Source organism: Salvelinus fontinalis, chromosome 38 (assembly GCF_029448725.1).
Source record: "Salvelinus fontinalis isolate EN_2023a chromosome 38, ASM2944872v1, whole genome shotgun sequence".
Taxonomy (NCBI): domain Eukaryota; kingdom Metazoa; phylum Chordata; class Actinopteri; order Salmoniformes; family Salmonidae; genus Salvelinus; species Salvelinus fontinalis.
The window spans coordinates 25,480,226-25,495,184 of NC_074702.1; the positions used below are offsets into that span (position 1 = coordinate 25,480,226).

General features: G+C 41.6%; 1 protein-coding gene across 2 annotated transcripts in view; it reads left to right on the plus strand.

Moving 5' to 3' along the window:
• The window catches only part of LOC129837191 (beta-1,4-galactosyltransferase 3-like), a 34,602-nt gene that overhangs the window by 1,945 nt on the left and 17,698 nt on the right, over positions 1-14,959 (plus strand). The window contains exon 2 of one of the 2 annotated variants that reach the window (XM_055903132.1): positions 8,762-8,885. The exons of the other annotated variant lie outside the window; for it this stretch is intronic. The gene's annotated coding sequence lies outside the window, so the exon portion shown is untranslated. The remainder of the gene's footprint in view (positions 1-8,761; positions 8,886-14,959) is intronic. 2 annotated transcript variants of the gene reach the window in all.

Consider the following 14,959-nt stretch of genomic DNA (forward strand, 5'->3'; position numbering starts at 1 on the left):
AGAATGGCCCTTACTGAAGAGCGCAGCGACTTTCAATGTGGCACAGTCATAGGATGCCACCATTTCCAACAAGTCAGTTCATAAAATTTAAGCCTTGCTATAGCAGCGCTGGTCAACTGTAAGTGCTGTTATTGTGAAGTGGAAACGTCTAGGAGCAACAACGGCTCAACCACAAGTGGTAGGCCACACAAGCTCACAGAACAGGACTGCCAGTTGCTGACCCTCGTAAAAATTGTCTGTCCTCGGTTGCAACATTCGCTACCGAATTCCGCACTGCCTCTGGAAGCAACGTCAGCAAAATAACTCTTCGTCGGGAACTTCGTGAAATGGGTTTCCATTTCTGAGCAGCCCCGCCCAAGCATAAGATCACCATGCACAATGCCAAGCATCGGCTGGAGTGGTGTAAAGCTCTCTGCCATTGGACTCTGGAGCAGTGGAAACGCGTTCTCTAGAGTGAACCATGCTTAACTATCTGACATTAGTTTCCGATGATGGGAAATCTTAACCCTCCAGCATACAATGACATTCTAGACGATTTTGCGCTTTCAACTTTGTGACAACAGTCTGGAGAAATTATGCTGAAACAGTAAAGGGCCAATGCCCCTGCGCACAAACCCGGGGGGTCCATACATAAATGGTTTGTTGAGATCGGTGTGGAAGAACTTGACTGGCATGCACAAAGCCCTGACCTCAACCCCATCAAACACCTTTGGGATGAATCGGAACAAATGGTCTGTTCTGTATCTTCAACAAATTAAACATGTACTACTGTGACAGTAAATTGTTTAATGGTATTTCTCATCTGTTTTATATGAAATGCCATTTCCACCACAGAGTCATTACCACAATGCTAAGTCATTACTATCACGGTATATATTTGAGTTAAATGGGTATTAATTACAGTTGATATTGATTATTTTTCCTGTATGTGAACCTTATATGCTTGTTCTTAAGATAATTCTAAAATAATGTAAAATATTACGATTTTAATGCGGTAAATACATGTTTCTGAGTATCTTCAAGGCCTATATGGACATTTAGACATGACAATGATAAATACATGTAATCAAAACTTGTATGAAAAAAAAGTTCTATAAAATACCTTAGGCACAATTTATGTAATTTCCTTTTCAACTAAAATAGCAAATTTTTTGAAGTGGTGGCAATGACATTTCCCCTCGGGTATATGGGGAAACCAATAAAAACATTTTGTTTATTTAAATGGTATGGTCTCAGACTCTATTAGATCTTGTTTCCAGACAGAGTGAAGAACATATTCAGAGAGAAAAGAAGCAGTTTCAAGAGGTTCATTTTCAAAAACATTTAACATCCAAAAGTGCCTGTATTTACAAAATCAACCAGCTATGATGAAAGACTTGTATACTCAAGGTTTAGGCGCATCCTGTGTGCACTTACTGAACCAGGATCATTTTAAATCCACCTAGCAGCCTCTGTAAACAGGATTAGGAGGGAGTGAATGTAATTTTAAAACAGTGGTTTGTGCAACCAAGTTCAGAAAGTGGTCTGCCTTTTGTTTTCTGTATTTGCCCAGCCATGGCTGTTTGCCATCTTTCGAAGGTGTACAAAAGGGGCAGCAGGTAGCCTAGTGGTTAGACCGTTGGGCCAGTAACTGAAAGGTTGCTGGATCAAATCCCGAGCTGACAAGGTAAAAATCTGTCATTCTGCCCCTGAACAAGGCAGTTAACCCACTGTTCCCCGGTAGGCTGTCTTTGTAAATAAGAATTTGTTCTTAACTGACTTGCCTAGTTAAATAAAAAATAACACCTGTTCTGTAATCCGTTTGCTTTGGGCAGCGTCATTTGAGCTGGGCAAACCTTCCTTCCTCTGTAGTAAATAGTTTCCAGAGTGAGAAATGGCCACAAAGACCCTGTCACAAGAGTTGTCAGGTTGACTGAGTGGATACTGGCTCTAACGTTAGACTAGACACGCTGTTCATGGGATAAGAGTCTGACTTTATCAATGGAGATGTCTGCTGAACAGCAAGATCCTATCACAGGGTTTCCAAACTTGGTCCTGGGCGGGTGTTCGTTTTTGCCCAAGCACTACACAGCTGATTCAAATAACCAACTAATCACTCATTGATTTATTTGAATCTGCTGTGTAGTGCTAGGGAAAAACCCAAAACGTGCACCCAGGGGTGACCCCAAGACTGAATTTGTGGAATCCTGTTCTGATGCGATCAGTTCGCTTGAACGTTTGCAACTGTTGCAAACGTTACGTTTGTTACGTTTGCAATTGTAACTGTTTGTACTGAATGACACGTTTCCCCAAAACGTTCTTGAACAGACATTGATGTGCGATTGCCCCCATTTGGTGGGTGTGGCTTGAAGCAATGAGTGATGTATTTAAAGGGCAGTGGCCATGCTGAAAGCGTTCCCGAACCCACAACCCAACCCCTCCCTGTTTTTCAACTGGTCGTTCAGTATAGCACCGTTTGCGATCAATTGAACATTCCAGAATGTAAAAACGTACTGAGCTCTGGTCTGTACAGACATACATTACCGTTCAAAAGTTTGGGATCACTTAGAAATGTCCTTGTTTTTGAAAGAAAAGCACATTTTTTTGTCCATTTAAAATAACATCAAATTGATAAGAAATACATTGTTAATGTTGTAAATGACTATTGTAGCTGGAAACGGCAGATTTTTTTTTATTTTATGGAATATCTACATAGGTGTACAGAGGCCCATTATCAGCAACCATCCCTCCTGTGTTCCAATGGCACGTTGTGTTAGCTAATCCAGAGTTGCAAAGAAAAAGCCATATCTCACTGGCCAATAAAAATAAAAGATTAAGATGGGCAAAAGATCACAGACACTGGACAGAGGAACTCTGCCTAGAAGGCCAGCATCACGGAGTCGCCTCTTCACTGTTGATGTTGAGACTGGTGTTTTGCGGGTACTATTTAACTTCTCTGCGCTGCGGATCCCTTTAGGGGGATCATTTTCCTAAACAACCGCTGAATTGCAGGGTGCAAAATATTACTAACAATATTTATAATCATGCAATAACAAGTGAAATATATCAAAACACAGCTTAGCTTGTTGTTAATCCACCTATCGTGTCAGATTTTGAAAATATGCTTTGCAGCGAAAGCAATCCAAGCTTTTGTGAGTATCAATCAATGCTACAACAGCTATCCCCAAATTAGCATGGTCAGAAAAGCAATAAAAATAATCGCTTACCTTTGATAATCTTCGGATGTTTGCACTCACGAGAGTCCCAGTTACACAACAAATGTTATTTTTGTTCGATAAATACTACTTTTATAACAAAAATTTGGGTTGCGTGTTATGTTCAGAAAACCAAAGTCTCGTTCCGTTTGACAAATTCCAAAAAGTACATTGGACATGTTCGTAGAAACATGTCCAATGTTTTTTATAATCAATCCTCAGGTTGTTTTTAACAAACATAATCGATAATATTTAAACCGGACCGTAACCTATTCAATAAAAGAGAGAAAGAAAATGGAGAGCTACCCCTCTTGCGTGCAGGAACTAATCAGAGGACACCTGACTAGTTTTGAAAAATCTCACTCATTTTTCAAAATAAAAGCCTGAAACTATGTCTAAAGCCTGGTCACAGCCTGAGGAAGCCATTGAAAAACGAATTTGGTTTATATCCCTTTAAATGGAAGAAAGACGGGCCAGGAAACACAGATTAAAACTTTTTTTTTTTTTAAATCACTTCCGGGTAAGATTGGCTCAGGTTTTCGCCTGCAGAATCAGTTTTGTTATACTCACAGACAATATTTTGACAGTTTTGGAAACTTTGGAGTGTTTTCTATCCTAATCTGTAAATTATATGCATAGTCTACGATCTGGACCTGAGTAATAGTCCGTTTACCTTGAACGTTATTTAAAAAAAAAAAAAAAAAAAAAAAAAACTCTGACCCCTAGCGTCAAGAGGTAGAGGGCTTGTAAGGCGTCTGTTTCTCAAACTAGATACTCTAATGTACTTGTCCTCTTGCTCAGTTGTGCACAGGGGCCTCCCACTCCTCTTTCTATTCTGGTTAGAGCCAGTTTGCGCTGTTCTGTGAAGGGAGTAGTACACATCGTTGTACGATATCTTCAGTGTCTTGGCAATTTCTCGCATGGAATAGCCTTCATTTCTCAGAACAAGAATAGACTAATCGAACCCACAAATGCTGATGCTCCAGATACTCAACTAGTCTAAAGAAGGCCAGTTTATTTGCTTCTTTAATTAGCACAACAGTTTTCAGCGGTGCTAACATAATTGCAAAAGGGTTTTCTAATGAGCAATTAGCCTTTTAAAATTATAAACTTGGATTAGCTAGCACAACGTGCCATTGGAACACAGGAGGGATGGTTGCTGATAATGGGCCTCTGTACACCTATGTAGATATTCCTTTAAAATCAGCAGTGTCCAGCTACAATAGTCATTTACAACAATGTCTACACTGTATTTCTTATCAATTTGATGTTATTTTAATGGACAAAAGATGGGCTTTTCTTTCAAAAACAAGGACATTTCTAAGTGACCCCAAACGTTTGAACCGTAGTGTACATGCAATGTGTTACTTGGAGGAGTTTCTCCATTTGTGGAAGAGACTGCAATGACATGCTTCACCTATTTGGCCTTTGATACCTACAGTTTGATGCTGAACATGCAAAAACAGGATTTTAACAACATTCTTACAACAGTTAGCGAACTACTGTTTACACAATCAGCCAACCAGTGCTGTGTGACCATTCATTTGCTACCCTTCAACAGGTATTGGACATTTTAAAGGGACAGAGTCAGATGAACTCATGGATATCATTTTTATGTCTCTGCATCCAGTATGAAGGAAGTTGGAGGTAGTGTTGTGCGCTAATGCTAACTAGCTTTAGCGCAATGACAAAGTCTATGGTATCTACTGGTAGGCTAGCAGTTACCATAGACTTCCAGTCTTTGCACCAATGCTAGTTAGCAATTGTGCTAACGCTAGTTATCAATTTCTTTCCAACTGCACACAGAGACATAGAAATGGTATCCACAAGTTCATTGGACTCTGGGGAAGTAGATAAAGGGCTTGGTTGCCAAAATCCTGAAGTATCCCTTTTAGGGTCTGAAGTGCACTTGCCCATTAGCCAAGTAAGGAGTAGGCTTTTGGTTGCCTGTCAGATATGATCACTTACATGCAGAAATGCAATATTCTGTATTTTATATGAATGTGATTTTATATGAACGTAGTGAATGAACTACACATTTTTGTTGTTTTCAATGGAACAACCACAGAGCATGCTCAACTTGCATGACTGCTCAGTTCACTTGCCCTAGGTGACAAGGCAACTTGTTATGCCAATCCCTGTTGATACTTGTGGCTGTTTCATTAGTGTTAGCCTTCCTATTTGTCAGATCCATGACCCTGCTCCTTTTCGGTCCAATCAGGGCAAGACATTACATTTTCCCCCAACACAATCTAACAATGATGTTGAACTCTTCCCAGGCTGCCATCTTTATGTTTTCTGTCCAGTACTCTGGAATGATAGTAGCGGTGGCTAGGCAACACATTCAACGTTCATGACTGTGACTCTTAGTGCCCTTTTTGTAATGTTTACGTGGTTATCCTCAGTTTTTCTGGTTGGTCCCTATGGTTGTCATTGCTTAGTTACTGAGTCGTGCAGCTTGTCATCATGGTTGCAATGAGGGCTGTCCCAGAGGTGCGTGTGTGCCCGAGCCACAAATGAACTTTGCGCTATGGAAACTACTCAAACTAGTTACAACCCAAGCAGCAGCAGACAGTAAAGGAGAGGCTGTAGAGATAATTTTCTTTTTTTCTCTTCAGTAGTGAGCCTGTCCCAGTGGACTCAGACCTGAGGGAGCAGCTAAAGAGACATGTACCAGCTGCACTGACAATGAATGGCCAGTGTGTTGCCATGGGTTGCTATGACAAGGGCGCTAGCCCTCATTAATATGCTGACACTTTTTTTCACACTGTATGCTAATGTTTTAATTGCCTGGACTTGTTTAGTGGAAGAGCTATCTACTGTATCTTTGTAGGCTATTTTTCTTTTTTAGAATGTAGGGTTGGCCTTATAGCCAATGGTTATCCAAATATGAACAGTTTTCCCTTGTCTTGGCAGTCAAGTAAAGGTAATGCTCTTGTCACAAAGCACATTTTCTGGTGCATATTGATGCTCAGGGCAGTGCAAACTGAGCTGGTCTCTGGCTCAAGCCTCTTCCTGCGTTGATACCACAGACTGGGAAGGAGCCTAAGTTTTCTCACGTCCTAGGCTAGCCTATATCACAATGGTCATATCACATCCTCAGGAGTCAGGAACCGTCCTCAAGGATTTCAGTTGAGCTGTTTAGTAATTGAATATGGATAGCTTGTTTTTTAAATTTCACCTTTATTTAACCAGGTAGGCTAGTTGAGAACAAGTTCTCATTTACAACTGCGACCTGGCCAAGATAAAGCAAAGCAGTTCGACACATACAACAACACAGAGTTACACATGGAATAAACAAACATACAGTAGAAAAAGTCTATGTATCGTGTGTGCAAATGAGGTAAGATAAAGGAGGTAAGGCAATAAATAGGCCATGGTGGCGTAGTAATTACAATATAGCCATTAAACACTGGAGTGATAGAAGTGCAGAAGATGAATGTGCAAGTAGAGATACTGGGGTGCAAAGGAGCAAACAAAATATATATAACAGTATGGGGATGAGGTAGTTGGATAGGCTATTTACAGATGGGCTATGTGATCTGTGAGCTGCTCTGACAGCTGGTGCTTAAAGTTAGTGAGGGAGATATGAGTCTCCAGCTTCAGTGATTTTTGCATTTCGTTTCAGTCATAGGCAGCAGAGAACTGTAAGGAAAGGCGGCCAAAGGAGGAATTGGCTTTGGGGTTGACCAGTGAAAAATACCTGCTGGAGCGTGTGCTACGAGTGGGTGCTGCTATGGTGACCAGTGAGCTGAGATAAGGCAAGGCTTTACCTAGTAACGACTTCTAGATGACCTGGAGCCAGTGGGTTTGGCGACGAGTATAAAGCAAGGGCCAGCCAGCGAGAGCGTACAGGTCGCAGTGGTGGGTAGTATATGGGGCTTTGGTGACAAAACGGATGGCACTGTGATAGACTGCATCCAATTTGTTGAGTAGAGTGTTAGAGGCTATTTTGTAAATTACATCGCCGAAGTCGAGGATCGGTAGGATGGTCAGTTTTACGAGGGTATGTTTGGCAGCATGAGGATGCTTTGTTGCGAAATAGGAAGCCAATTCTAGATTTCATTTTGGATTGGAGATGCGTAACTTCTTTGGGGTAGGGGGCAGTATTTTCACGTCCAGATGAAAATCATGCCCAGAGTAAACGGCCTGCTACAAAGCCATAAAAGCTAGAATATGCATATTATTAGTAGATTTGGATAGAAAACACTCTGAAGTTTCTAAAACTGTTTGAATGATGTCTGTGAGTATAACAGCACTCATATGGCAGACAAAAACATGAGAAGAAATCCAACCAGGAAGTGGGAAATCTGAGGTTGATCGATTTTCAACTCCGCTCCTATTGAAGATACAGTGGGATATTGGTAATGTTGCACTTCCTAAGGCTTCCACTAGATGTCAACAGTCGTTAGAACCTTGTCTGATGCTTCTACTGTGAAGTGGGGCCGAAGGAGAGAGGAAGGAGTCAGGTCTATCATGACCTGAACATGCCCTGACCATGCGCGTTCACGTGAGAGCGAGCTCTGTTCCATCGCACTTCTGAAGACAATGGAATACTCCGGTTGGAACATTATTGAAGAATTATGTTAAAAACATCCTAAAGATTGATTCAATACTTCGTTTGTCATGTTTTTACGGACTGTAATAAAACTTTAAACTTTTCGTCAGTACTTTCCGCTGGACCTGCCCGCGCGTCGTGAGTTGAACGCTAGAACAACAAGGAGGAATTTGGACAAATGACGGACATTATCGAATAAAACAAACATTTATTGTGGAACTGGGATTCCTGGGAGTGCATTCTGATGAAGATCATCAAAGGTAAGTGAATGTTTATAATGTTACTTCTGTTGACTGCATAATATGGCGGATATATTTGCGTCTTGATTGGGCTCTGAGCACCAACTCAGATTATTGCATGGTTTGCTTTTTTCGTAAAGCTTTTTTGAAATCTGACACAGCGGTTGCATTAACTTCTTGAGAATACAGGGGGTGCTGTTTCGCATTAGCATAATTGCCTCTACAGATTAAACTGCCTCTTATTCAATTATTGCTGTTACTATATGCATATAACCATATACCATTGGATAGAAAACAAGCTATGGTTTCTAAAACCGTTCCAATTTCGTCTCTGAGTGAAACACAGGTCATTTCACAGCACTTTCCCTGAGCCAGAAGAAGATTGCAAGATGTGTATGCTCGCTTCAACGCTCTGCCTATATATGGTCATGCCACCTATGACCCGAAACACACTTCATTCTTCTTCCTCCGGGTGTCAGGAAGTTGTCAGAGGAGAAATTTTTTGTTTATCTTGTACTGACGTGAAATAAGACCTATTTCTTTAGCGTGACCGACAACTTCCGGTTTTCTCAGAAGCGCGTCTTAGAGCTGCCATTGTCTTTTGTTATACTGACGTTACGGATGAAAACTATCTCCGTCTCGAAGTTTGTTTGATACATGTGACCATATCACCGTAATGTATGTTTTTTCAATATAGTTTAATCAGATTATTAGAATTTTTTCGGGAGTTTTGCCGTGTTCCGTTCTTTGAGTTTTTTAACTTTGGACAGGGACCGTGCCAGTCGACCAGTACCCAGGCTAAATGAAGAGGGGAAGTTGCCATTGTGAATGGATTGAACGACTCATCAGGACTAAGGACACCTTGATCAACATTCTGATGAAAGATCAGCAATAGTAAGAACCAATTTACGATGTTATTTCATATATCTGTCGTGCATGTGAACTGGTCGGGCGCGTCCAGCTGGTTCTGGCTGGCCTGGTTATGCTAATTTAGCGCTACATTTTGTTTTCGCTATAAAACATTTAAAAAATCTGAAATATTGTTTGGATTCACCAGATGTTGGGCTTTCAATGTCTGTACGCTGTGTATTTTTTCTGAAATGTTTTAAGACAAGTAATTAGTTATATAACGTTGGTCTCTGTAATTGTTCTAGCTGCATCAGCACTATATCAGATTGCAGCTGCAATGTAGAACTGTGATTTATACCTGAAAAATGCACATTTAAAAAAAAAAAACTATGCTATACCATAAATATGTTATCAGACTGTCATCTTATGAATTTGTTTGTTGGTTAGTGGCTATCAATATCTTAGTTTAGCCGAATTGGTGATAGCACCTGATGGAGTAAGAAACTGTTGGAGTAAGAAAATGGTGTCTTTTGCTAACGTGTTTAGCTAATAGATTTACATATTGTGTCTTCCCTGTAAAACATTTGAAAAATCTGAAATGGTGGTTTTATTCACAAGATCTGTGTCTTTCATTGGGTGTCTTGGACTTGTGATTTAATGATATTTAGATGCTACTATTTAATTGTGACGCTATGCTAGCGATGCTAATCAGTGTGTGTGGGGGGGGGGGGGGGGGGGGTGCTCCCGGATCCGGGTTAGGTACTCTGTAGAGGTTAACCTCTAACGCCTCACAAACCCGGATCCGGGAGCACCCCCATCACAAAAGCTGACTAGCATAGCCTAGCCTAAAGTTACAGGGATATCATAAAATAAAATGTTCATGAAATCACAAGTCCAAGACACCAAATGAAAGATACAGATCTTGTGATTCAAGCCATCATCTCTGATTTTTTTAAATGTTTTACAGGGAAGACAATATGTAAATCTATTAGCTAACCACGATAGCAAAAGACACAACTTTTTTTGTCCACCATCTTTTTCCTGCATAGGTAGCTATCACAAAGACACAGATCATGTGAATATAGCCAATATGTCAGATCTTCTAAGTGTTTTACAGCGAAAACACAATATAGCGTTATCTTAGCTTACTACAATAATCAGTCACACAGCAGCATTGATTCAAGGCAAAAATAGCAATAACAATATAAACCACCAAACGCTATTCATTTTTTCACTAACCTTCTCAGAATTCTTCAGATGACAGTCCTGTAACATCATATTACACAATCCATATAGGTTTTGTTCGAAAATGTGCATATTTAGCAGCACACACCGTGGTTATACAATGTGATCAGTAGCAACAGGGCATGCATTCTGGCCGGCGCCATCTTGGAAAGGCACCTACTCTTATCGAAAGCTATTCATAAACTTGACAAAAAAAATACAGGTTGGACAGCAATTGAAAGACAAATTAGTTCTTAATGCAATCGCTGAGTTCGATTTTTAAAATTAACGTTATTAGACATACAGTGTGCGTTACAGCCAGACTAGTGCCGCAATAATGGCCGACAAATACGTTCACATTTTTCCACATAAATACGGAATAACATCATAAATAGCTCTTACTTTTGGACGAGCTTCCATCAGAATCTTGGCGAAGTGGTCCTTTGTCCAAAAGAATTGTTGCTTGGTTGTAAAAAGTTGTGTTCAAATTCGGAAGTAGCAGCTAACAAGTAGCTATACCAAACAGCATGTCCAAAACGTTATACTCAATACTAAGGAAATTCCGAAAATAGCAATATAATACTCGGTTTAAAATAACTTCGTTATCATGTTTCTAACACCTAAAACGAATTAAATTACAGACGGATATTTCTAAGGTCAATAACTGAGCGTTCCAAAATGCCATTCTGAGGTCTTGCTTTGCGTAATGGCGAGCGTTGAAAGATAGGTCCTCTCGCTCCTTGGCCTTTTATAACCTCTGGGAGCTACGCAGAAAATCCATTCCACTTCTCATTGGTTACTGACATCCAGGGGAAGGCGGGTGCAGTTCATGTCGACCCATAGGATACACACAGATCTTAAAACTGATCCGAGAGCAGAGCCTAGTTTTCAGACCTTCGCAGTTCCTGTCATGGATTTTGCTGCAGAGAGAGTTCTGTTTCACCCACAGACATAATTCCAACGGTTTTAGAAACTAGAGTGTTTTCTATCCAATAGTAAGAATAATATGCATATTGTACGAGCAAGAATTGAGTACGAGGCCGTTTACATTGGGTACACATTTGTGCTATGTCGAAATGGCACCCCCCTAGTGGCAGGAAGGAGAAGTGCATCTAAAATTCCATGCATAACAGTTGTATCTTTTATCAATGTTTATTATGAGTATTCCTGTAAATTGATGTGGCTCTCTGCAAAATCAAAGGATGTTTTGGAACTTCTGAACGTAAGGCGCCAATGTAAACTGAGATTTTTGGACATAAATATGAACTTTATCGAACAAAACATACATGTATTGTGTAACATGAAGTCCTATGAGTGTCATCTGATGAAGATCATCAAAGGTTAGTGATTAATTTTATCTATATTTCTGCTTTTTGTGACTCCTCTCTTTGGCTGGAAAAATGGCTTTGTTATTCTGTGAATAGGCACTCACCTAACATAATTGTTTGGTTTTGAATTTGGCGCAAACTGCAGGGCGCCAAATCCAAACAAATCTCACAATTAAAATTCCTCAAACATACAAGCATACAAACTTGTTGTAAATCCAGCCACAGTGTCCGGTTTCATAAAGGCTTTACGGCGAAAGCACACCAAACGATTATGTTAGGTGAGTGCCTATTCACAGAATAACACAGCCATTTTTCCAGCCAAAGAGAGGAGTCACAAAAAGCAGAAATGGAGATGAAGATCATCAAAGGTTAGTGATGAATTTTATCAGATGACACTCATAGGACTTCATGTTACACAATAAATGTATGTTTTGTTCGATAAAGTTCATATTTATATCCAAAAATCTTAGTTTACATTGGTGTGTTATGTTCATTAATGTTTTGCCTCCAAAACATCCAGTGATTTTGCAGAGAGCCACGTCAATTTACAGAAACACTCATAATAAACATTGATAAAAGTATTATACATGGAACTTTAGATAAACTTCTCCTTAATGCAACCGCTGTGTCAGATAAAAAAAAAAAAAAACTTTATAGAAAATAGCACACCATGCTATAATCTGGGTACAGCGCTCAGAGCCCAAACAAGCCATACAGATATCCGCCATGTGGTGGAGTCAACAGAAGCCAGAAATAGTATTATAAATATTCACTTACCTTTGATCTTCATCAGAATGCACTCCCAGGAATCCCAGTTCCACAATAAATTTTTGTTTTGTTCGATAACGTCCATAATTTGTCCAAATACCTCCTTTTTGTTTGCGCGTTTAGTACAGTAATCCAAATGCGCAGGCACTAGGTCCAGACAAAGTCAAAAAATTCCATTACAGTTTGTAGAAACATGTCAAACGATGTATAGAATCAATCTTTAGGATGTTTTTAACATAAATCTTCAATAATGTTTCAACCGGAGAATTCCTTTGTCTTCAGAAATGCGATGGAACGCAGGTCGCTCTCACGGGAGCGTGCGTGGTCAGCTCATGCCAGACACCTGACTCAGAGCTCTCCTTCCCTCATTCGTCACAGTAGAAGCATCAAATAAGGTTCTAAAGACTGTTGACATCTAGTGGAAGCCTTAGGAAGTGCAATATGACTCCAAAGACACTATATCGTTTAGGACCTTGAGGTGCACCCATGACCAGCTCTGAAACCAGATTGCATAGCGGAGAAGGTACGGTGGGATTCGAAATGGTTGGTAATCTTTTTAACTTGGTTTTCGAAGACCTTAGAAAGGCAGGGTAGGTTAGATATAGGTCTGTAGCAGTTTCGGTCTGGTGTGTCTCCCTATTGTGTATTGTCACCTTACACCTGAGAGTGGTAGTGAGCTGAGGGGGGAGAGCTGTTTCGTCTACTCTTTCCCCTCACATGATTTCTGTTAGCTTTGTTCATACCGTATCTTCTTTCCTCCTATATGCTCCCACGGGGTGATAACAGGTTTGTTGAGCAAGAGGTGACACATGGAGACGTCTTGTGACTCATGGCAATAAAAAAAGAATGAGCTAGTGAAACTAGATAGTGGATATGACCAGTAACTTCATCAGACAGGCTTGACAGGTATAGTATTTGTCGCAGTTTGCTTCGTAATCGAACACTGGCGGCAGGTGATATTTTGGTACGGTTCTTTTGATAATCTGAGGTGAAACGTAGCAGAAGTCTGCATGACTCTCAGTGGAGCCTATCTTCAGTGTGTAGAACTGAATGGTTCTGAATAGAGTGCAAGGATTTGAGGGCCTTTTCCGCCCAAGCTTCAAAGCTGTTTTGGAGCAGATTTGCAGACTACAGAGATCACAAGGTTAAAGCTGGAGAGCACAGTCTTCCACAGCTGACAGATGCTGACGGATGGATGGATATAGTACGCGTTCCTCTAATCAGCCGAACATGGCATCGCTCCAGTCCCTCATCCTTCTCTTCGTGTCTGGCATCCCGCTCTGCTCCGGCAGGTTAAGGCTTTGATTCACAGGCGGCAGACTAACGCAAGGCCTATCAACTGTTTCTACCCCATCCTCTTCCTCCCACTCCTACACCCCCGCTGCTGCTCTGCAGCTCTCCTTTGAGACAGACACACACCAGATGTTTTCAAGTACTTGGCTACATATTTCCACTTTCCGTCACTCTTTTCTTCTCTTCTATTGCGCTGCTTTGCTTTTTGCGGGGGGGGGGGGGGGGGGGGGGGTCGTCCTATATTTCCCAGCAGTCTGTTGAGCTGACTGCTCCCCGGGACTGCGGGTCTCTTAGTGGATCCCCTGTGCGCTGGTCGGCTGCCTGGCTATGGACTGCGCATGCGTGGGATCCTGAATAACCAGCCACGCTAACAGAGATCCTTAGATAATGATTTATATATACACTGCTCAAAAAAATAAAGGGACCACTTAAACAACACAATGTAACTCCAAGTCAATCACACTTCTGTGAAATCAAACTGTCCACTTAGGAAGCAACACTGATTGACAATAAATCAGCCTGACAATAAATCATCCTCACAGCAAAAAAGGTTTGCTGTGTCTGTCAGCGTAGTGTCCAGACCATGGAGGCGCTACCAGAGACAGGCCAGTATATCAGGAGACGTGGAGGAGGCCGTAGGAGGGCAACAACCCAGCAGCAGGACCGCTACCTCCGCCTTTGTGCAAGGAGGAGCACTGCCAGAGCCCTGCAAAATGACCTCCAGCAGGCCACAAATGTGCATGTGTCAGCATATGGTCTCACAAGGGGTCTGAGGATCTCATCTCGGTACCTAATGGCAGTCAGGCTACCTCTGGTAAGCACATGGAGGGCTGTGCGGCCCCACAAAGAAATGCCACACCATGACTGGCCCACCGCCAAACCGGTCATGCTGGAGGATGTTGCAGGCAGCAGAACGTTCTCCACGGCGTCTCCAGACTGTCACGTCTGTCACATGTGCTCATGTGCTCAGTGTGAACCTGCTTTCATCTGTGAAGCGCACAGGGCGCCAGTGGCGAATTTGCCAATCTTGGTGTTCTCTGGCAAATGCCAAACGTCCTGCACGGTGTTGGGCTGTAAGCACAACCCCCACCTGTGGACGTCGGGCCCTCATACCACCCTCATGGAGTCTGTTTCTGACCGTTTGAGCAGACACATGCACATTTGTGGCCTGCTGGAGGCCATCTTGCAGGGCTCTGGCAGTGCTCCTCCTTGCACAAAGGCGGAGTTAGCGGTCCTGCTGCTGGGTTGTTGCCCTCCTCCGTCTCATGCTACCACTAGAGTGAAAGCACCGCCAGCATTCAAAAGTGACCAAAACATCAGCCAGGAAGCATAGGAACTAAGAAGTGGTCTGTGGTCATCACCTGCAGAACCACTCCTTTATTGGAGGTGTCTTGCTAATTGCCTATAATTTCCACCTGTTGTCTATTCCATTTGCACAACAGCATGTGAAATTTATTGTCAATCAGTGTTGCTTCCTAAGTGGATAGTTTGATTTCACAGAAGTGT